This window comes from Megascapheus bottae, chromosome 13, assembly GCF_031878675.1.
Source record: "Megascapheus bottae isolate mThoBot1 chromosome 13, mThoBot2.hap1, whole genome shotgun sequence".
Lineage (NCBI taxonomy): Eukaryota > Metazoa > Chordata > Mammalia > Rodentia > Geomyidae > Megascapheus > Megascapheus bottae.
The window spans coordinates 54,294,093-54,317,049 of record NC_143521.1 but is presented as its reverse complement, the minus strand read 5'-3'; the positions used below and the strand labels follow the sequence as shown (position 1 = coordinate 54,317,049).

Genomic DNA, 22,957 nt, shown 5'->3' with positions numbered 1-22,957 from the left:
CCATAATAGAATGTAGATGCACAAATCAAAACAGCTTCTAACGGGCTGTCTGCAGTAATAAATGCCCAACTGGCAGTGTAAGGGAGATTATACAAACCACTGCCTGGAGAAAACACAGCATCGTGAATAAACTCAGCCTTGAATTATTTACATATTTTAGGCGTTATTTTCTCTTCTCTATTCTGCAAGTCTGAGAATGATTTTCACTGAGAGCTCAGAGTTCCCTGAGTTTGGCTATAAAATAAGAACACTTGCAGTCTGTCTTGGGCCAAGCTTTTGGGTGAGGATGGCTGTGGTTTAGGGGATTCAGTGGGCTAGGCAGTGCTAGGCAGTGAGTGGATTGTTTAGGAGAGGATGGTTTTAATCCCAGCAGCAGATATGTTCACAGGGGCACTGAGCTTTGTACACCATGGCAGCGTCAGGGACAAGTTGCTAAAGGAAGTGCCTTAGAGCCCACTTCTAACCATGGACTTTGGAGGTGCCTCCTATGCTCTTCTATGTAGAAGGCCTCAACCTAAGATCTTATTGTAGACAAATGCAGCTTCACTAGGAAATACACAAAACCGAGATCACTGGCCAGGCTGATCTTTAAGACTACTCATGGGGTGCCTCAAGCCCTACCACCCCTGGAGTCCTGTTAATGCCAGGGCCTTTGTCTTAATCAGTTAATCAAAAATTCTGAAGATGTGGTTAGACTTGAAGACTTGAAAAGCTAATCCGTTTTCTTAATGTTGTTTCTGATGTTAATAGTACAGTACCATAGACTGGCAAGTGATAAAGAGAGAAGGTTTATTTTGGATCGTGGTTTGGATCCAAGGTTGAAGGCTTGGGTCTAGTGATGGCTTCTCACGTGTGAAGTCTTGGAGTACCTCAGGGTGTCAGTGGGAGAGATGAAGCGGACATCTGGTGCTCTGGTCTTTCTCTTCTTCTAGAGCTCACTGCATTCTGTCACGGTAGTCACTTCCTGAAGACCTCATTCCTAGGCACTATTTTCTTAATACCTCTCAATAGGAATAAGAGTTTTAGAGAGGAAAATCCTACTCAAAGCCTGACTGGTTTGTAGCCAGGATAGAGACCCAGCACTTTAGACATTTCATTCTGCCCAGTGCTCTGCAGAGCACCGGGAACAAAGGGAAGATAAGATTACAGAAAGAAGTTGGGAGATTGCAGTTCTAATATGGGAATGTATGTTTCTATAAAAATAATAGCAATAGGGATAATAATTTTGTGGTTTTTTTTTCTGGGATAGTGCTGTTTCAGCCCCTTTTAAGGACTCAAGCCTTGTGCTAAATGATTGATGTAGAGTCTCTCACCAAGTCTTTACTTAGCTCTTTAGGTAGGTACAGTTACTATTTTTGTCTTACAAATGAAGATGTGAGGTTCCAGGAGGAGAGGTACCTTGTCTAGGGTTGCACAGGATGGAGGTAGAGCAGACTGTGGAAGGAGGTGTGTCTCACTCTGCGTGGAAACTTTGGATGGTACTTCCAGCCTTCCCTTTGCTTGTCAGAGCTGCAGGGCAGGGGACCTGCAAGGAGTGGGATGTCACAGTTTATGTGGAGGAATGTTAAGGTTTTTGCAAAGCATTGAGCATGCAAAAGGCAGGGTCTGTGTATGCAAACATGAACATATACATGCAGGCCCTAGCTCACACACAAATCGTTACAGGTAGAAAAGACGACATTTTATGAATACACAGAGAGCCCACAGAGACAGATGATCACACAGAAACATACGAAGAGCCCATCGCAGAATCTAGTTCGCCCTATTTCTCCTTAGGGATTTTTCTTCACTGCTTTCCCTGCACATTCTTGCTTGCAGCCCCAATCATCAAGGCAAATGCTATTCAATTTCATCATACAGTGATCTGAACGGAGGTCACCTGCCCTTGAGGTGCTTAACCCACAATGCACCTTGGAAGAGACACCTTGTTGATACTCCAATTCTTCTCATCAGTAGGTGAGGAGATTGTGTATGTGTGCATGTGTGTGTGGTGTGTCTGAGTCTGACAGAGGCAGAGTACCTGTGTGTGTGAGAGAGAGAGAAAGAGAGGAAGAGAGAGAGAGAACGAGAGAGGGAGAGAGAAGGAGGGAAAGAGAGAGAGAGAGAGGGAGAGAGAGAGAGAGGGAGGGAGGGAGGGAGGGAGGGAGGGAGAGAATCATCTACTCGTTTGGAGTTAGTGTTTTCCAAAATTCCTTAGCAACCATCCTCTTGAAATCCTGCCAGGAGTCCTCTCAGTAGATAGAGAAGTTGCCATTGACAACTCACTTTGAAGACAAATTTGTTTCTGAATTGAACTGCCCTATTGAGTTCCCCTGGTCCCTCCACATCATGTTTTTGGGTAATAATGTGATCTATATTGTTGGAGAACTCTACTGAGCCTGTTTGTTGCCCTCACACAATGTGGTCACCAGATCCCTCAGGGTTTGCTGAAGTTGTACGTGAACCTGAACACTCCTATCTTCTTTTGAAGCCACCCCACCATTTGTCCTCAGTATTTGAAAAGTTGTTCCTTGCTCTTTTTCAAGGCTCATTTTTTTTTGCCAGTCCTGGGCTTGAGCTCAGGGCCTGAGCACTGTCCTTGGACTTTCTCAAGGCTAGAGCTCTACCACCTGAGCCTCAGCACCACTTCCAGCTTTTTTCTATGTATGTGGTACCGAGGAATTAAACCCGGGTCTTTGTGCATGCTAGGCAAGCACACTACCACTAGGCTAAACTCCCGGCCCTCAAGGCTCATTTTTAAAAGCCTTTATTTGTTTTAGACAGGATCTTGCCATATAGCTCAGGTTGGCCTTGAATTCATGATCTTTCAGCTTCAACCTCCTGAACGCTGGGATTACTTGTATGGGACACCACAGCTGCCCCTTCCTTTTTTAAATGCTCCCCTCTCATTTCTAATTTCCTCCTCTTCTGTCTACCACTGGTAGTTTATATAATGTATAATATACATGTAGACTTAGGCCTGGCCATTTCTCTGCAAGGTTCAAATTCTCCACTAAACTTAAATGTTGCAATGACAGTGATTTCCTGAAGCATCCCTTGAGAATGGATCTTCAGAGAGCCCCAAGCTACGTTCATAGGACTCCTTCCCTTTCAGTCAAAGTAGAGGCCACAGTGAGCAGTCAAAATAGATGGGGCCACTGTGCCAGGGCAGATACTGTACTCAGCAGGATGATTTGTGCAGATTGGGCAAACTCAGGCTGAATAAGGCTTTCCAGGAAACACAGGGCCTAGGAAACGTGTGAGGCTGTCTCTGGAGTTAGGAAATAACTGTAAACTCCAGGTTAATGCTTGACTAGAAGAGATGGCAAGGAGTCCATATGTGTATGGTGGCAGCTGCTAGGTAGATTTAAACAATGAGCTGTGTTCATCTTATCTTAAGCAGAGAGATTTTGAATAGCACAATGGCTTGACTTGGCTCAGTCATTGCACGAATGGGTTTCAGGGATGATTGAGACTTTGACTAATGTTTTCTTCTTAAATTAGCATCTGTTGGTTGTACAAGTTTTACTGCTCACGTATTTGATCGGAGTCATCCTCTCCATTCTTCTTCCTTTCTCCCCACTTCTGAAAACAATTTCAACAGGTTTCATTGTCCTGTTTTCGTATTTGTATATAAAGTACTTTACCCAATGTTAACTGATCAATAAAACATAAGCGCACTCTTCCTTTGATATTTCCAGGATTTTCCAAGAGGACAGAGAGGATCATCTCTGAGGTTTCTGCCTTGCCAATCGCAGAGGATTTGCTTCCTGCTTTCTCCTTCCCAGCCCCGTGTAATGTCCGAGTGCAGATGTGATGGTGGGTAGCAGGAACTTTGAAACCACATGGGACCTTTCTCCTATAGCTTTCAGTCTAGAAAGACAGAGCCCTTGGAAGACAGGATGGGAGAACAGTCCCTTTTCTGGGGAAGAGGAGTTATCATTTACATGTGATGAACTCCCTTCTTCTGGGAAGCTGATGAAATTAATAGACCAGGCAGACAATTTATTGCCCTTAAATAAAAGATAAGCTAGATAAGCTATTTCTACAACCTTAGTATGTGGTGTCTGAAATTGTCTGTGTTGGTGGGAAATATGCCTGCCTTGCTGCTTGCCTTTGCCTCTCTCTCTCTCTCTCTCTCTCTCTCTCTCTCTCTCTCTCTCTCTCTCTCTCTCTCTCTCTCTGTCTCTCTTTCTCTCTCTCTCTCTCTCTCCCTCACCCTCCTTCCCTCCTTCCCCCCTCTCCCTTTCCTCCCTGGCTTCTTTCCTGCCTCTCTTTCTGTGAACAGAGTAAACAACCGGGCAGTTGTTGGCTATCTTGGAAAGGACAGACTGCAGTACCCTCACTGTGGATGTCCTCACATTTTCATTTCACTGTGCTGAGAAAGGAGTAAGGTGTTCTCGTTTGCTAAGGCTGCCATAACACATTCTCATAAAGCAGGTGGTTTTACACAGAGAAATACACTGTCTCATCAGTGTATTATGGAGTCCACAGGCCCAAACTACAGTTCCGTTTCCTCCAAACACACTGCTGAAGAGAGATCTTTCCATGCCTCTTGTCCTGGCTTCTGGTGGAGTCTATTCTTAGGTCCCTTTGCAACTAGATGCAATGTTCTTATCTCTTTCTTCAGTGCCACATGATGTCTCTCTGTGTGTCTCTGTCAATTTGTATCCATAATTTCATCTTCTTATAAAAATCCAGGTCACTGGATCCACTCTACTCCGGCGTGACCCACTGTTGACTTAATTATGTCTACAATGACCCTGATCCTAAATAACAACACATTGACCAGTACTGAGGTTAAAAACTGGGTATATCTCTTTGAGAAAAATACTAATGATGACAGGTGCAATCTATGTTAATCAGGAGACAGAGCACCTCATTTGGCCAGCCTTAGGCAGCTTTACTAATTGTATACTAACAATGCTGATTATTCCAAAATGTATTTGGCAAGTCTCAAATATTTCCCATGAATGGATTGGGTTTGGGTTAGGCATCAGTGAGCTGCTCGTCTCCAGGCTCCTTCACGCTGAGGGTGGCACTGTGTTTATCTGGAGCAAGTGGTTCCTGTCTGCCTGCAGGGTTTCCCACTGACCAGTGCTCTTTTCCTCTCTTTGGAGGTCAGGAAAGGCCTCCTAACTCCCACCTTGGGCTGACTGATTGGTTCCTTCCTTCTTTCTGCTGAAGGTCAGAAGACTCCAGGGACCAGGTCACCACCTTCCCTGTTGGCCAGAGCTGATGTCTGTGGTCACATGGAAGAAGCAGAGGAGATTTTCAGTTTGGCCTTCTTCACATTTTCGGAGATGAGTACGCTGGCTTAAATTAATTCCTGGAGGGCTCCTAACACTCAGTGAGGAAGGAGACAATGCCCTTGCCCATCACAACAATTAGCTTGCGTTGGTGACGTTATTGCGACCTCTAGAGGGAGCTCAAGGCTTTCTTCCATCTCTTACACCACCCTCCAAGGAGCAAAGTATTCTGTGGGGTTAAGGATTGATCAGCCAGCTCTATAAAGCGCCACAAATGCTAGGCAGGTGGGAATGTTTAATGGGAAATAAAACTGAAGGCCTGAACTTTTTTTTGCAGAAGAGTTAGCAGTTATTAGTCCTAAGGGGCTTAGGGGTCTTTGCCATGTAGCTGGCAGTTTTATCCCTGAATGTCTGTGGAGAGGGCATTTTCCACAGGAGGAGGAGGGCAGCTCTTTCTTAGTTTTGCTTGGCAATGGGGAAGAACTTTCTATTCTGCTCATCCATCCATGGAGTAGGGAGAGCTGAGGGATCATGGGCGGGGGTGAAGCCTGAACTAGCAGCCCTAGAGGGAATCCATTTGGGCAAGCCAGCCTCTGTGTCACAACTCCTTCTGGATGCTGGGTGAGTTGGGATGAGGTTCAGAGTCCTGATCATCTCTCTCCCCCCGCTCAGGACAGGAATCAAGGCAAGAGGATGGGAGTCACTTCATTCTACCAAACAGATCACCTTTATGGCTGTGAGATATTGAACAGTTACTTATCTTTCTAGAAACTCACACTTCTCCAGGGACCATGTAAGAAATGATGTCTACTTAAAAAGTTATTATGGGGTGGATAAGTTAGCATGTGAGTACATGAATAACTAGCACAGAATATGACCCAGTGGAATTGTCCAACAACTAGTAACTGCTATGACAGATAAGGTTCTGAGTACCAAGAGACAATAGCACCCACTGTGGAGCACTAACTGACAAGTGATGCCATGCCTTGCGTTGTCTCATCCTACCCCCAGCCATCCCACTAGCTGAGCTCTCAGCACCTCCATGCTTCAGATTATGCCAGGAAAGCTGAGAGAGGATGAGGAATGTGCTTAGCGTCACCTTGCTTGACGCCATTGGAGCTGAGATCTGGCTCTACGTTGGTCAGCTAGGCTATGCCAATTTGTGAAATGTCTCTCCAACGATGATCATCCTGAGTCAGTCAGCAGCAAATCCTCACCCCTCCGTGGAGGCTTTGATTTTACCTTGTGTTAGAGTACTGTGGGTCCTGGGTGAGAAGGTCTGATGAAGGGACAGCCTGTGTTGACATAGCCCAGGGACACATGCCTCTGCAGCTGGCACCAGCTGTGGAACAGTCCTCTCCTCTGTGAATATGAAGAAAGCTGATGTATCTGAGTGCCACTTTTTAATCAAGGAGATCATCCATCTTCCGTTGTCATTTGATCTTCCTTGAAACAACAGCCACAAATCTCTAGGCAACACAGACGTGATGCAGACAAAATGAAAACCGAGGGAGTAGCATCTTTCATTAATGGCAGAGGAGAAAATGTACAACTCTGCCTTGAGTGTTTGGGGAGATGTTATTTTTAGAAAAGAACATTTTGTGATTTTTTTTACTTGTTTGATTTTTGAGAAGGTTTTCTTTATATTCAGCAACTTGCAGAATCAAGAAGGAGTAATAGATCGAACAGAAACAATCAATCAGCCAAGTACAATGAGAAACTTCTATGGGTACAGCATAAAGGTAGAAAGAAAGAAATGGCTAGGCTTTGTCTGTGTTCATCAGGTATTTAAGACCCACCAAGAGAGGTAACATAGAGGACAAAGGAATCTGATTCACGGTGGTTATCAAGAGGGAGAATATCCAGGCAGGTGAAAATTATAGAGTCTTCAAGAGTGGATGGGGTTGCTTATTCATTTGTTCACTTAATGGCAATGTAGCCAGCTTCTCTAAATGAAGAAGGCACTATAAAAAGAGAGCTGAATAAGACCTTGACTATATCCTTGGCAAGTTTATAGATCAGTGTCAGACACGAAATCATAAACCAAGAAATGTAACAAAGGAAAGCCTTGCTTTTGAACAGATAACATGGGGACATGGGAGAAGACTTGACAGAAGAGAAAATACCCAGGATAGATATTGAAGAATGAAGAATAATAGTTGATGAAGAAGGAGAGCAGAAACAAGGTAAGAAAGAAGAGAAGTAACAAAAAACAACTCCAAAGATAATACAGACAAAAGATGCAATACATGGGGCCAGGAGTTTGGCCTAGTGAGTGGTAGAGTGCTTGCCTAGCATGCATGAAGACCCAGGTTCAATTCCTTGGTATCACATACTTAGAAAAAGCTGCAAGTGGTGCTGAGGCTCATGTAGTAGAGCTCTAGCCTTGAGAAAAATCCAAGGACAGTGCTCAGGACTTGAGCTTAAGACCAGGACTGGCAAAAAAAAAAAAGATGTAATACATACAAAAACCCATGATGAGGTAGTCCTGCAGGGCGAGGCTGTGCTTCCAGCTGAGACCATCAGAGCTTAGGACAGATGAGGCTGGAGAGGTGGTTGACCCTCATGTCTGGAAGTAATGAGGAATCCTTTAAGGGCTGGATGTAAGGAGGGGGGAGGTGACCTGGTCAAATCTCTGTCATACAGCAGTTAACTCGCCCATATGATTATAACCATGAGAAGGATAGTTTCTTTATTTAGGCTGTCTGGACCTAACTGATGAATACTTTGGGGGATAAGTGACATAAGCAAGGCTTAGCATGGCAGTGGCAAGCATGATACAGGGGAGGGCAGCTCTTCAAGGCAGGAGATAGATTTGGGATCATAAAACTGCTTTGTGTTGAAGATGATGATGATGATGATGATGATGATGATGATGATGTGTGTGTGTGTGTGTGTGTGTGTGTGTGTGTGTGTGTGTGTGCATGTGTGTAGTGAAGATGGATACCAGGCAGGGGCCTGGGTCTGTCCAGTAGCCTGAAGCACCTCTTCAAGCACCTCAATGGATTATTGATACTTGAAGAACTTTAGGCTGAAAGGGCCTCCAGAAAGGGGACATCTGAGTTCGGCACCGGTGGCTCACGCTTGTAATCCTTGCTGCTCAGGAGGCTGAGATCTGAAGATCTTGGTTCAAAGCCAGCTCAGATAGGAAAGACTGTTAGACTCTTACCTCCAGTAAATTACTCAGAAAAAACTGGAAGTGGAGCTGGGGCTAAAGTGGTAGAAAGGAAATCTGAGGCTATGAGTGAAATACACAGGAGGAAGGCAAATGCAGAGGGAGAAGGATCGATTCAGGGGATACTTGCTTTTGGTTAAGGGAATAGATGACAGGACCTTAGACCAGATTGTGGCAGCGGGAATGGAAACATGGAGAATAGAAATTGCCGACAGGCAATGTGAATTGTTCCAAGGCCTTAGACTCTGCCTGCAAAGAAAAGCTAGTGAGGAAGTCAGGCTGGGCAGTGATGTGATATCCCTTGATTTGTGTTGTCAAAAGCCATTCTGGCTGCTGCACAGAGTCTGGCTTACTGAGTATAGCTGGGTAAGATGGTGACAAGTGGTGAAATTCTCCACAGAGCGCAGTGGCCCACTCTAGGGGGCAAGTGGGAAGCAGAGGTTTTGTAGAGGGGAGGCCCCTGGACTGCAGCGGGGTTCCCAGGAAAGATAGTTGAATGCTGAGGGGAGATGACATTTGAGGCTAAACTCACTGGGTCTGGGAAGGGAGGAACAGTCTTGGGCACATTTCAAATCACTTCACTAAGTCCCAGAGCCAAAGCTATCTTTAATTTAGTGCCTTTTATGGGACAAAAATACAGTTGGGGAGTAGCCAAGGACATTCACAGGTAAAATGTGCTTAAATCAGGGAGACAGCATGGTTAGGCAAAGGAGACCAACCTCTCCTTGTTTTATGGCTGAGAGCATTAACTGAATGCTTCAGAGGCCTGAGCAGAGAAACAAAGAATGCTAAAGTTCCTTCTGAATGTGGCTGTTTCTACCGTGCAGCTTCCATGTGCCGTTGTGTTAGGAGAACTGAAGAGGAATTGGCTTGGGATGGTATTAAAAACTCATTTTAATTCAGCACCCACTGCGTATTACGCCTTTTTATGCTGCAAACAAAACTCTGAAATCCACTTCAACCGTCAAGACAAGGGTTCTGGACACTCCACCGTAGCTCAGGTTTCCAGCACACCATGAGGTAGCTCTTCTCGCAGTTCTATTTTCTGAAAGTCATCTGTGTGTTTCCCTCATTCCTTACCAGCCATCCCTGAGACTAATGTCTGTCTCCAGGTGCTTGTACTGTACACAGGAAAAATGGAGGAATGCCGGGTGTTGGGATCATGAAGGTGTATTTTGATTTTCCTTTTGGGCTTCAGATTTTGAAAATTGCATACTGAGATGGTTTTCCAGGAAAAAATGTATTTCTTATTTGTCTTGAGAACTGAAATCATGTGACGATGTTAGAGTATTTGGAGCAACGCTGAGATAGAAATGAGAGCTAAGTGTTCATTTTAGTCCTGTCTGTCATTTTTTTCCCCTTCCTACTGTGGCTTTATGGCTTTCTTTTCTTTTGCCTTCCAGGGGGTGGTATTTGAATTGCAAGACTTTTATCTTGTCAGTTTTCTACAACACAAATCTAAGTGTGTAATACAGCCACATATACTATATATATGTACATACACATATACACACTATACATATATATACACACATTCATATCTACACATACATATATATTACCTGTACACACACTGTACACAGGAACACACATACAGTATATGTACATTTTTTTATTGTTTCAGTCTTGCTCTGCCACTTGGGCTTTACTGGAGCATAAGTTCTTTTAGTTTTTGTTTATTTATTTTCAGGTCTTGTGCTTTTTATTAAATTATGTCTCAGATAATGATCTATCCACTTAGTCCTCCTGCAGAGCTAGGATTGCAGCCATGATCCACCAGGCCCAGTTTATTGGTTGAGATGGAATCATCCTTATTTTTCCCCCAGATGAACTCAGTGAGCTCCTTGACCTTTGCCTCACAGGTAGGAGGGATTTCAGGTTTGCCTCACCATAATTGGCACTACAATTAGCTTTTGCATAGGATCTCACTGGGTCTGGCCTGGCCCACCATCATCCTGAACCTTAACAGACATGAACCATTGTGCCCATCCCTTTTGTTGAAAAGTCTTTATTACCCTAATGGCCATGGTGTAGGAAATTCAACTTCATTACCTTAGGAGAGACAGGCCTTTTTTAATCTGGTCTGAATATCTCTGTGGATCTTTCCAAATCATGTCTTTCCTAGAAGCCATGTTGAACTACAGTGTCAGATCGTGACTCTCCTCCTCTACTCTCACCTTCTTGTTCTCTCCCTTCAGCTTGAATGCCATTTATTTTCTCTCCTCCTGGAAAATACCTACCCTTGAGCTTCAGTTCAGACATAAATCTGAATCTCATTTTTCTCTCATTATCTGCTTCTTCCTCACTTCTTTCACACCTGGGATTCCCCTTATCTTGATGTGTAGTCAAATCTTTCCCTTCCAAGTGGCACAGAAACAGAGCCACCTTTGCCTTTTTGAAGGTCCATATTGGGTATCTCATTCTTTACCTAGAGCATGAAAGAGTAACACTTCCTGGTCTCCTGTCAGAGGGTGATTGTGGGAGGTGGTTACATCTCTTTTGTGAACATATTGACAAAATACTTGAAATCCGAAAAGGAACACAGGGTTGAATGACATTGACATAGAATGTGATGTATTCTCAATTCCCTTAAAATGATTGTCTAGAGAGAACAACAATCTGGAAAGTAGGTATCCAGATCCTAGTTCCAACTTTATGTGATATAGGACAACTCCTTTTTCTCTCCAGACCTTAGGAAACTAAGGTCCAGAGCTGAAGTGGAAATTTTAAGGTATGGATTCTCCTATGGGTGTCCCCCACCCTCAGTTTTCCTAGGAGTAAGATTTTTCTTGCTTTAGAAAATTTTCATTCTTTTGCATACCTTTTCATTTTCATACTTTTTACTAAGGTATATGATCCATAATAGGATAGTGAATATGCAGTAATTATTTTTTCATCAAACAAACAAATTAACAACAATAACTATTGTGTAGTGCTGATTACTAACATTTTTCCTAACCTAGAATTGTTTCATGATTTAATCAGCAGTTGCAAATGAAAACTTCAGAGCTCATAACTGAGAGATCTCAGTGGCTGCCTTGAGATGGCTCAGTCTCATGTAGCCTCTTACTCTATATGAATATGGCAGTTCCCTCTTCCTCCTCACACCCTCCAAAGTCCCTATGTGGATCATGGTTTAGGGGAGAGCAGATGGGAGCAGGAAAAGTAGAGAGGAAATGAGGAGCTTATTTTGAAGAAGAAAATTGAAACTTCCATCTTTGTCTGATTTTCCAAATTGTAGCTGATAAAGTTGATCACTGACTGCTGATTTAAGGTGGTCTCTGCTATCGGCCCCTGGCAGCGCTTGTCTATAATGTGAAATAAAATACCTATGAGGGCTTAGAAGAAAATGTAAACTTAAAAGACATCTATAAAGTTGGACTGAGAAGTCACTGAAGGCTGGGTCTGGGAAATATTTTTTTTGCCAGTATTAATGCTAATGAAACAAAAGAACATGTTTCATGGGTGTTGCTTGTTACTCAGGATGTGTTCTGGGGAAAAGAGGTGGGAAAGACCATTTAAAAAATTTCATTGTGCTTCTTTGTGTGGAATCTCATGGATTTTATTAGTCCTGGATTTTATATCCTTGACTGATTCCTTGGTAGAAACACAGGTCTAGCTACAACCTCCATTATGTGATTCCAGTTAGAATTTCTGCAATTATAATGATAGATTCTCTGTAGTTAGAATTATGAAAGGCTAAAAGTCCCAAATCCAATGAGTGTCTCATATGAGAAAAGAACATGAAGAAAAACATAGAGAAAGATGACCATATAAAGGTAGAGCCAAGGGTTGGAATGGTGTAGCTGCCAGCCAAGGGATGCCACCATAGGCTTGTCAGCTGTGGAAGACCTCTGCCCTAGGGACTTCAGAGTGAGTATGGATACACGCAAACCTTGATTTTTGGACTTCTGACATAATAGAACTATATTTTTGCTATCATTATGCAAAGGAACTCATTTTATTATATTATTTGATTTAGCACTCCAGAAATGGCCATTATTAAAAGATGACTGGGCAGTAACTGGAGGTGGTAAGGTGGTAAGGATAGGGTGTTAATTCAGTGGTGTATAGAATTCTGAGGTGGGAAATGTGGTTCCTGCACTTTTGTTAAGGGGAAGAGAAATAGGAAGACTTTGGTCATGTACTTGTGAAGACTGATTACTGAAGAATGGTTACTGCTGTATACATCAAAGGTTCTGATTTCATCAGAAATCCAGGAAGAACTTAGAACTCCATGTCAGTCCATGAGAGCTGCAATACATCGAAGCCAAACAATAATAACAATCACAAGGGAGAAGTCTGAGAAATGGTTGCCAAAGATAATTATGAAAACTCAAAGAAACAGGAAATCCTTGGCAATTATCTATTGAAGGAGATGGTTTTTTTTTTTAAGGATATTACATGTAGTGTATTAGATGAGATGAAAACAAGACTGAGAACATGGTGAGGAGTGTGAGATAATGTAGAACCCTGGAGAAATGAAAACTGCAATAGCAGAATTATGTTAGCATTACAGACCAGTCAAGAATTTCATTGAGATTATGGGAAATAAATTATGTTAAAGAGGTAAGTTATAAACAGCTTCTGGAAAGTTTAGAACACAGATAAATCTATGAAAGAGCATGTGTTTTCTAACAAAGGGCTGATGAGATTGAGGAAGAAGAGATAAAAGATATGTAAAGAAAACTTTCAAAAGTCATCCATGTGTATCTACTACAACTGATTACTTAGGTTACAAGTACTTTCAGAGTATCAAGAAACAGACCAAAACAAATGGAAAATACCACAGAGACAAACATTGGCATAGATATTTCTTTTATTTTTAATTATGAAAATGAAAAACTAAGCACCTCAGGAGGATATAACACAAACAATATAGATTGTCCATTGTTTCTCCTGTTGTGTTCTCTGGAGATTAGAGGATAAATGGTTTGCTGAATAATAAAGATTTTCAGTCTGCGTATTCTAGCTCTTATGACCATTTCTTGGCTACTGACCAAAAGATTATCACAGTAGATGTATTTCTTTACCACACTGATTTTATTTAGCTATTTTTGGTGGATGATTCTTCATACCAGGGGCTAGAGCTATATCCAAAGTTTGAAACACATTAATTCTGTTTCTGTACAAATATGCTAGACTCTATCACAGTATTAATAAGAATTTTTCTTTTTACCCACAAACAATGAATATTCTTCTTTATGTGTGTGTGTTATTTAAAAATGGGATTTTCTAAACTATCGACAGAATACATTTCCTGATAAAGGAACTACTCATGTAGTTTGACCCAAAGATTCAAACAAAGAAGTTCTATGAGGATACAGGCTGATATGAGATAATACATAAAATAAAATCTCCATACTGATGACTTGCAAAGGAACAGAAATGAAGATTTTCCTTGTGAAGCACTGAGTGCCAAAAGCTCTCTGAATAGAACTACAATTTTCAGGATTTTTCAGTGAAAAGCAATATTGTATAACAAGAACATAATTCCCCTGCACTTCATGAAAAATCTTTTCTCGGATAAACTGAGGCTCAGTATACTTCTTGTTTGCCATTTGGTGGGCTGTGGAATAGAAAAAGACTTGTAGAGATTTTTTTCATACTTCTAAGAACAGATTACTAATGATAATTTCAATAATGGGAGAGGCAGGACCAGAAAAGCATGCTGTAAAGATACCCTTTCTCCTGCTTAGAACTCATGCTCAGCATGGTATACAGCTTCCTGCCCATAGTCCTATTTTGCTGTCATTGTTAATCTTTCTCCTCTGACTTTTCAAGATTTGTGTTTCCAGAATCCTTTACGCCACCAATTCAAGTTAATATCTCTGGCCATGACACATGCCCATTTGAAACAATAATTTCTACTATTCCAATTTAAGTCCTTGGAAATGTTTGTTAAAATGCTGAAATGTTTTAATGTCACTGAGAAAATTAATAAACAACAAAAAGAACCAATTTCCTCCATCTAAATGTAGCCTTTTAGAAGTGGCATAGAACCATTTTCAGTGCCACAGGATTTGAATAATGATTTTCTGCATCTATAAAATATATACTGAAAATAGGAAGAGCCATTCTTTTTGAAAGAAATAAACCACCCACTGGCAGATATTATCTGCCATTAAGCTGCTATTTATTTTATCTTCCATCTAGGAACTGTGAACATATCTGAGTTCTTTATGCTTAAAAGCAGCATTATGCCATCATTTCAAGCACATTAAAAATCCATGGGAAAATGAAGGACAAACAAAAAGTAGCTATTTCTGGTTATCATTCGTTATAAACGTGATTAGCATTGCTTTTAAAAAGGCAGATTGTACATTTTATCTTTCCCTTGTCTTTAAAAAAATGTCAGTGTTCTACAGAATTAAACCTACTCAGTTGTAAAGATAAGGGGACAGGATTAAAATCAATTGTATTTAATTTTAACATATAATCATATCAAAGCTAAAACTTAGACATCATTCACACTACAAGCAACTGTTCTAATATCTTAACAGTAGTTATCTTGATAGTAAAACTAGGGCCTTTTCTTTTTGCTTGTTTCATCATCGATAGTAAAGGGACTTACTATTTTATGAAAAACAATAGCCAGTGGTGGTTCCTCAAAAGACTAAACATAGAGCTCCCCTATAACCCAGCAATCCCACTACTGGTATTTACCCAAACTTCCACAAACAAGGCCATATGCAATCTACCAGCACAACCATATTCATTGCAGCATTATTCACCATACCTAAGATATGGAACCAAGCCAAATGGCTCTTCATAGATGAGTGGGTCAAGAAGAAGTGGTATGTATACGCGATGGAATTCTAAGCTGCCATCAGAAAGGATGACTGCCCCATTTGTAAGGAATTGGAAAGACTTGGAAAAATCATATTAAGCCATACCCAAGGAAATATAGACCCCATAGTTTCCTTCATTTGTAATAATTAGTTTACGTCTAGAATTTTCCTAGCAGACGAACACAATAGCTCAAAAACTCAGTACATATGGGCATATAGGATGAGCCTACGTGAAATGAACTCCAAAACAGGGAATCAAGATTTATCCTTGCCAGTGTTGTTTTCTTTCTCTCTTTCTGTTCTTATTTTTTGTTGGGGTAATGTATAGAGGGGTTACAGTTACATTCGCCAGGTTGTAGGTGCATAACTTCTCATACCTTGATACCCCTTCTCATGTTTTTGTCCTCATTTCCCTCTACCTACCCTCTCCCAATTATCTGGTTTTCCCCCCTTTCCTTTCCTATTTCAATCAAATAAACATATATACAATATACCAGGTAACAAAGTCAGATACAGTAACAATATGAGATTAACTAAAGGGCAAAAAAGAAAAGAGAAATAACAGTACATTAAGAACAACAACCACAAGATAAAGCTCTTGTTTCTATATCCTGGAGATTCTTTAATTTAGTCTCATTCTATATGCCCTATGAACCTAGGTTTTGAGCTATTGTAATCCTCTGCTAGGAGAATGCTAGATGTGTACTAATTACTACAAATGAGGGAAACCATTGAGACTATGTTCCTTTGGGTCTAAAATATTTCACTTAATATGATTTTTTCCAAATCTTTCCATTTCCTTACAAATGGGGCAATGTCATCCTTTCTGATGGCAGCATAGAAATCCATTGTCTATAAATACCACATCTTCTTTGATCCAATCATCTACTGGAGGGCATCTGGATCAATGTTTTTGATGTACTATGTGAAGTAATATCCCCTGTTGTTGTTGTATCTGTCTTTGGTACTTGTGATACTATACATACATTTAGTGACTTATATGAATCAGGGAAGGGAAAGGAAAAAAACAAGATGATGTGACAAAGGACAAAGGGTGAACCAATGTAACAGCAATGTTTACAGAACAACATGTTGGAAATGAACTTTACAACTTGGGAGGGGTGGAGGGAGGGAAAGTGGGGAGAAAATCATGGAAAGGGGAAACAGTGTGCAAGAAGTAATGTACTCATTACCTCATGAATGTAATTGTAACCCCATTATAAATAACAACAATAACAACAATAATAAAAATAAAAACAATGACTGGGCATTGGTGACTCATGCTGATAATCCTAGCTATTCAGGAGGCAGAGAGGTAAGGTTCATAGTTCAAAGCCAGCCTAGGCTTGAAAGTCGTGAGTCTCTTATCTCCAGTTAACCACCAGAAAACTGGAAGTGATGCTGTGATAGAATGCTAGCCTTAAGCTGAAAAGCTCAGGGACAGCACCCAGACACAGAGTTCAAGCCCCATGATAGACCAAAAAAAAAAAAAAGTAAAATTCTAGATGCAAAGACAAGATTTCTGTGGTGACACAGGTGATCAAGGCATAACATATGATTTCAGGAATTCCCAATGTCATGAGCTATTATTTTCTCAACTATCCATGCAAAAAGTTTGAAAAGAGGAATCATTTTTACTGATGGAGATCATCTCTATGATGTCTTCTTTGGCAAATCTGAATTGTCATGGAATAATGGTCTATTAAACATACTGTGCTGGGAAACATGATTAAGTTGAGAAGAGAGAATCTGTAGTCAAATCTGTTTGGATTAGGATACTCTTTGCTATGAGAATCCAGGCATAAAATTAATCTGTTTCAGTTTCTTCATTTGTAAATGCAGAGGCTAGTATTAAATTAATGAGGTACTGGGAATGAATTGAATTATGGGAAAATGTGTATCATAATGTCTAGGGGTTCCTGATGCCTGAGATATTATCCTTTCTTGTCTCAATCTGTACAATGTAAACTTATATTAAAACTATTGACAAGCTAGTTGCTGACGGCTCACACCCATAATTCTAGCTACTCAGGAGATTGAGATCTGAGGATCATGGTTCTAAGTTGGCCAGGGCAGAAAACTCTGTGAGACTACTATCTCCAATTAACCACCAAAAAGCCAGAAATGGAACTGTGGCTCAAGCAGTAGAAAGCTAGCCTTGAACAAAAAAAAAAGCTTAAGAATAGATCCTAGGCCTTGCATTCAAGCCCCAGGACCAGCACACACCGAAATTACTGCCTCTTGTATGTGAGGTTGTTATCTTAAATTTGTAACCCAGTTTCACACAGCCTCTCCTTAGTTCTCAGAGCATCAGGGAGGAGACCAGCAGAGTGGACTTATAGGAGGGGTAGCCAACAGACTCACTCACTAGAGCCAAAGGGACATGTTGATCTTTGGGCAGAGACAGATTGAATCATGGCCAAACATCAACCAGAGGGCACAGTTGAGTAGCTCATCCTTTTCTAAATCAGGAGTGGAGAAGAGGTCTTAATTCGCTAAATGCCTGCTCAATGTTGGCCCTGTGGTGAGAGGTTTTCCTTGTTATTACCTTCATTAGTTCTCACAATCATCCTGAGATCTGGAAAATACTTCTGTTCACACTGAGAAATTAAAGACCCAGAGGAAGTCGCTTGTTGAGGATGACCTTGAGGAGAAGGAAGAGGTAGAGATTTGGAATGAAGAGCCTCTGCCTCCACTCCACATCCTACTCTCCCAGATACACAGGTGGCTTCCTGCCTCCTCTGAGAGTAAAGTCAGCAAAGCAAGGTGAAGGGTCTGGAGGAGCAGTTATTATTCTCTGGAGAGAGAAATTGACCTAGCTAAGTGAATTTCTGGGACTTGAATTACAGCAGGGCTCAGATTTATTGAGTGTAAAGGCACTGGCTTCCACTTCTTCCTATGCCTGTGCATAGGAAAATCTCCTCAGCTCTGTGGCTCACAAGAACTCAGTTGAACCAGGGAATCTCTGAGCCGATGCCTGCCAACCACGTATAGATTGTCCCTGCTGGGAAGACTATGCTCTGAGACCCAGAGTTGCTGTACTCTTACAGCACTGCAAAGCTGGGACAAGTAAGACTTGAGTTAAAGTAGGCAGAACAGTGATGCTTTCTTCCGACCAAGGAGGAGATTGGGATTGCAGATGAGCAAGCCTGGTCTTTCTCTGGGCTTGGATACCTGCCTTTCTTGATCATTTCTCCAGGCTTGTAATAATTCAAATAGCTGAAGGCACATGCTTTGTTGTTCAATGAAGTCATCGCACACATTTGCAGGGTGTTCTGCACTGTGTGGACGCAGCAGCAAATGTGACATCCGTCCCACTTTCATGGAGCATATGTTCTAAAGAAGAGAGACCTCAAATATAACAGGGTACAGAGGATAAAGGCAGAAGACAATGGTGAGGGCCTCACTGGAACGGTGATGTGTGAGGAAAGACCTGAGAAGGGGGAGTCAGTCAGGTGGGTTTCCAGAAGACTATTGTAGTCACTGAGAATGACCAGCTCAAGAATCTGAGGCATGCTGAAAAGTTCCCAGAACAAACCACAGGCAGCTACTATTTATGCAGAGGATGGAGCTGGGGGTTGGAGAGGTAACAGGAAATCACTCTCTGAATATCTATATTATGGATTATTTCAACAACTTTAACTTTTATTCTAGGTGAAAAAGCCCCACAGGTGAAGGCTAAGCCAAGTGTGTGGCATTAGACTCACAAACAGCAGGATGGCCCTGTTAAATGTGGCTGTGATGGTGTGGTGTTAGCTTTACTCCACCCATCCATATTAGAAGTTCCCCCACAGCTGTTTTAGACCAGCTAAGTTCAAGAACATTGGCATTGGGACTCCATGTGGGCCACAGACTTCTTAAGCAGAAGTGTCCAAGACAGAAAGCACCTCAGAAGAGTGTTTACTGGCAGTAGATGCCTCTTAGGGAAAGCCAAATTGTGTTTCTGGCTGTCAGGCTCCATGCCATCTTGGCTACTTTCTGTGAAGACAGCTGGATATTTTGGACACAAGCATGCCAGCTGAAAGGTAAACATGTTGGCCTTGAATGGCCCCTCCTGCAGAGGCCACCGGAGCAGCGCCAGCCTAGCTAAGCTCTATAAACACCTGTACTCTGGGATAGGATCCTAGAACTTTTAGCACTGCTTTATTATTATTCTAGGCAATGGCTCTCCATTACTGGTGATTCTTTTAAAAAGGAGAATGTGGGTTTTCTATATTCATTTAGCAAATGCATAGATTTTGCTAAACATTTTAACATACTCACCATTTAATTCAACACTTATGGAATACTGGGAGGAAGTAAATATACGGGACATTTACTCTTCATTCTAGATGAACTCAGTCTGGTGAGGGGCCAGAATCACAAGCTGATTGCAGAACTGTGATCTATGGAATCACAAATGTTCATCTCCAAGGCTGTCAATGGGGACAAGGACAATGGCAGTTAAGGAAAAGCTCTCCAGAGATATGACAAAGTCCAGGATTTTACTGAAGGAATAAGTCTGTCGTCTTTAAGGGTTCTCATCTTCTCCTCTACCCCACTTCTCTCAATATTTCCCTTTCCCTCCCTTCCTTCCTCCAGCGACAGTGACAATGTGCAAATCACTTAGGCTGGAGCCTTACTCTCACAGTATTTACAAAGAACCAAACAGAGAAGCGTCTTCAAGAAACTACAGAAATTTTTTGGGTTGTCTGGATTATGATAATCACTTAAGTAGGATTGTCAAGTCAGTGCAAGGTACCTAAATTTGCATGTTAGAAAAACAATAATTTTTAGTCTAATGCTGAATGGGAAATATATACACCAAGCAAAATTAACTAGATGTCTCCCCCTCCTCCTCCTCTTCTTCCTCCTCCTCTTCTTTTCCTTCTCCTCCCTCCTCCTCCTTGTCATCTTCTTCCTTTTCCCTTCCTCTTATTCTTCTCCTTCTCCTCCTTCTTCTTTCCCCTATATCTGTCAGCCTTAGTTATAATTGATATATAATTGAATATGAAGATATGATGTTAGAAATTTAGGAAGATAATGAAAATTTATATATAATTCTGAGGAGTTCTAATGAATTGTTGTTGATTGTAGGGAACCATTTAAGAATGTTATGTAAGGAAATAATAAGCTCAGATTTGAAATTTATAAGGACACTTATGGTAATAAGTTATCATGTCTGAAAGAAGGACCAGAGATAGCAGGAACAGATAGGTTTGTGTCATTGAGTGTTGCTCACTCCTAATCAGTTGTGATTCTTCTTAGGGACCATCTTTATTTCCAAGAATTCATTGGACTTGATGTATTAGCCTGGGGCAGGCTGTAGATTGCATATTGCATATGCTTGTTGCATAGCTAGGATTACAGACACGAACCACAACATCTAGCTTATTTATCGACATGGGGTTTCTTCTAATGTCTTTCACCGGCTGATCTCAAGCCAGCAGTTGCTGGATTACAGATGTTAACCACAGTACCTGGCTGTACCGTCATACTTTTAAATCAGATTTGAAAAGCCCCACAGTGTTTTGAAACTTGACCTTCTCAAAATGGAGTTTTTTTGAAACTCTTTCCTAACATTTTTTTTTCTATCTTCTGAACAAGGACAGTAATATACAATTAGGCGGCCTTGGTTTTACCACATTAAGTACATGGCTTTAACTATTTTTCTGTGAAAATCACCCTGGCTATTTTAAGGATAAGAATGCAAATTTCAAATGAATATTTAAGATAAAACAAAAGACTTCCAGTAAATTAAGACTTGCAGAATCCCTCCGGGTAGAAATATTTTCCTTGGAATACTTTTACAGAAAGAAGAGAGCAGAAAAGCAATCAAGTCTCAGGAAGGAAAATACATAAAAAGGAAATCTCACCATCGCCAGGCTTTCCACAGAAAGAAGTAAAGGAAAAACTTTGCAAGAGAAGAGAAGCCTCAGACTCCAAGTTGAAAATGACTTTCACAGTGTGTCATTGGCCACCGTGCCACTGCGAAGCCTAATTAAGACATCTGCTCAGAGTTACCAGTTGAGTGTGGTCTTGCCGTCACACCATTTTAATTGACATGCTGCGATTTCGTTCCAGATTAACTTCATAAGTGGTCCTCCTAATAAGAAGATCACTTAAATTAAAAGTGGGTTGTAAATGGGGATTTGTGGTGTTAATAGGCCAGTGTAACCTTGGTGTCATTTACATACATTTCCATTTTCCCCCAATGAATATTTGCATATATTGATGGATGTCCCTGAGAGTTTCGGATGGGGCTGTATTAGTATGGAAATCAGCATCCAAATGGTACAGTGTCCATGGAGTCATTTCATCAACCTTCTTTGAAGCACTAATTTTGTAAGATACCTTTGTTATCTTCGAGCTTCCATTGTTGATAATATTTGAAAAAAAATAAAAAAAGATTGCCCAGGTGCAATAAATATTTGGCAGGGTGAACTGAAGCATGGAAGCATGGAGGGGTTATAACGTTTACATAGTTGCTTAGTACTTGGAAAGCTTACTACATTAGTTGTGGCTCAGTGGTAGCCACTGGTCCTGGATGCAGCAAGCCTGCTGACCAGGCGAGCAGAGGCCAGAGCTCTGTGGAGCCTCACTACACCATGAGAGGTGAGCTGAGAGACTAGTGGCCAAACACTCACATAGATAAGGCTTAAAAAAATAGCAGTTTCAGGAAAAGAACAATGAAGCTGGAGCCTGTCCCCTCTACTTGTGCTTTCATTCCCTAGATGGCATCGGTTTCTCTGAGGCTCAATTCTGTCTCTTTAAATTGTGCATAAGAAACACACACTGGATGTTTGGGGGGGAGGGTAAAGACTGAGATAATAATGAATATTAAAAGCACTTGAAAGTCAGGTTTAATCATAGTTGAGGAGGGAATTTGGGTCCCTCTTCAAAACAAACAAAAAAAAACAAAAGAGAAGGAAGTGTTGGGATTTGCTCCACTGGCTGGGAGTCTTCCTTGTCATGAAGTTTGTGTCCTGTGGGTTTTCCCAAGACCTTTTGCTGTCCCCTCTCATCACGGGAGTCCTGCAGGTTGGTCGGCTTCACCGGTCAGCAGCAACATCCCCTAGAACCGGGCCTGTGGGTGACAGCGAACCTCAGGATGTAGCAGCACGGGTAAGGAAGGCTCCTCGGTGCCAACGGGGTTCCTCAGGATTCCAGATGCTCAGAGACAGCAGGGGAGGCCTGCAGGGCCCAGAGGACTGCCAAGGCACATGCTGGCCCTGGAAGGCCATCAACACAACACCATAACCAGCAGGAAACAGTTCCGGGTCCCCAAAGCAACAATGCTTTTTATGAGTTTTGTTTTTTACAAGAAGTGAAAAATTGGGTAAGGCACAAATCTTGACATTGTCTTTAATTCTTACTGCAGGACACGGTGTGAAGGATATTCGCTGGTGTAATGCCTTTGGAGGAGACCTCTCTTCATCCATGTCACGATGATGGAAATTGTTCTGTCCTTGGCCGGAGCTACAGAGCAGATGTATGGCCTTCATGAGGTTAAGTCAGCCCCCATCTCTAGCAATGGCCCTGTACTGGTACGTGGAATTGCTCAAAAGGCTCTACTCCTTAGAATTAGTGTGTATGCTTGGTAGAACTGTTTCCACGGGAATTGTAAAAGTATAGAGAGTCACAAGTTTAGAGATGAGAGTAAGTTTATGAAGACAGTCTTTCAGAGGAAGCCAAGCAAGGTTGAAACATGGAAAGCAGACACGCCCCAGGGCCTCTCTGTACCTGAAAGTCTTAGTTATACAAGTTGAGGAATCTCATTTCAC

At 41.6% G+C, this 22,957-nt stretch overlaps 1 long non-coding RNA gene across 2 annotated transcripts; it reads left to right on the top strand.

The window, feature by feature from the left end:
* Positions 1-5,184: 5,184 nt before the first annotated feature.
* LOC150055965 (uncharacterized) lies at positions 5,185-22,706 on the top strand. Of its 2 annotated transcripts, XR_016537490.1 has the most exons (4): positions 5,185-5,286; positions 5,901-6,021; positions 7,311-7,414; positions 22,555-22,706. It is a non-coding gene; the product is annotated as an uncharacterized LOC150055965 (long non-coding RNA). The 2 variants fall into 2 exon arrangements; XR_016537489.1 differs by lacking the exon at positions 22,555-22,706 and having other exon boundaries at positions 7,311-7,501.
* Positions 22,707-22,957: the final 251 nt, after the last annotated feature.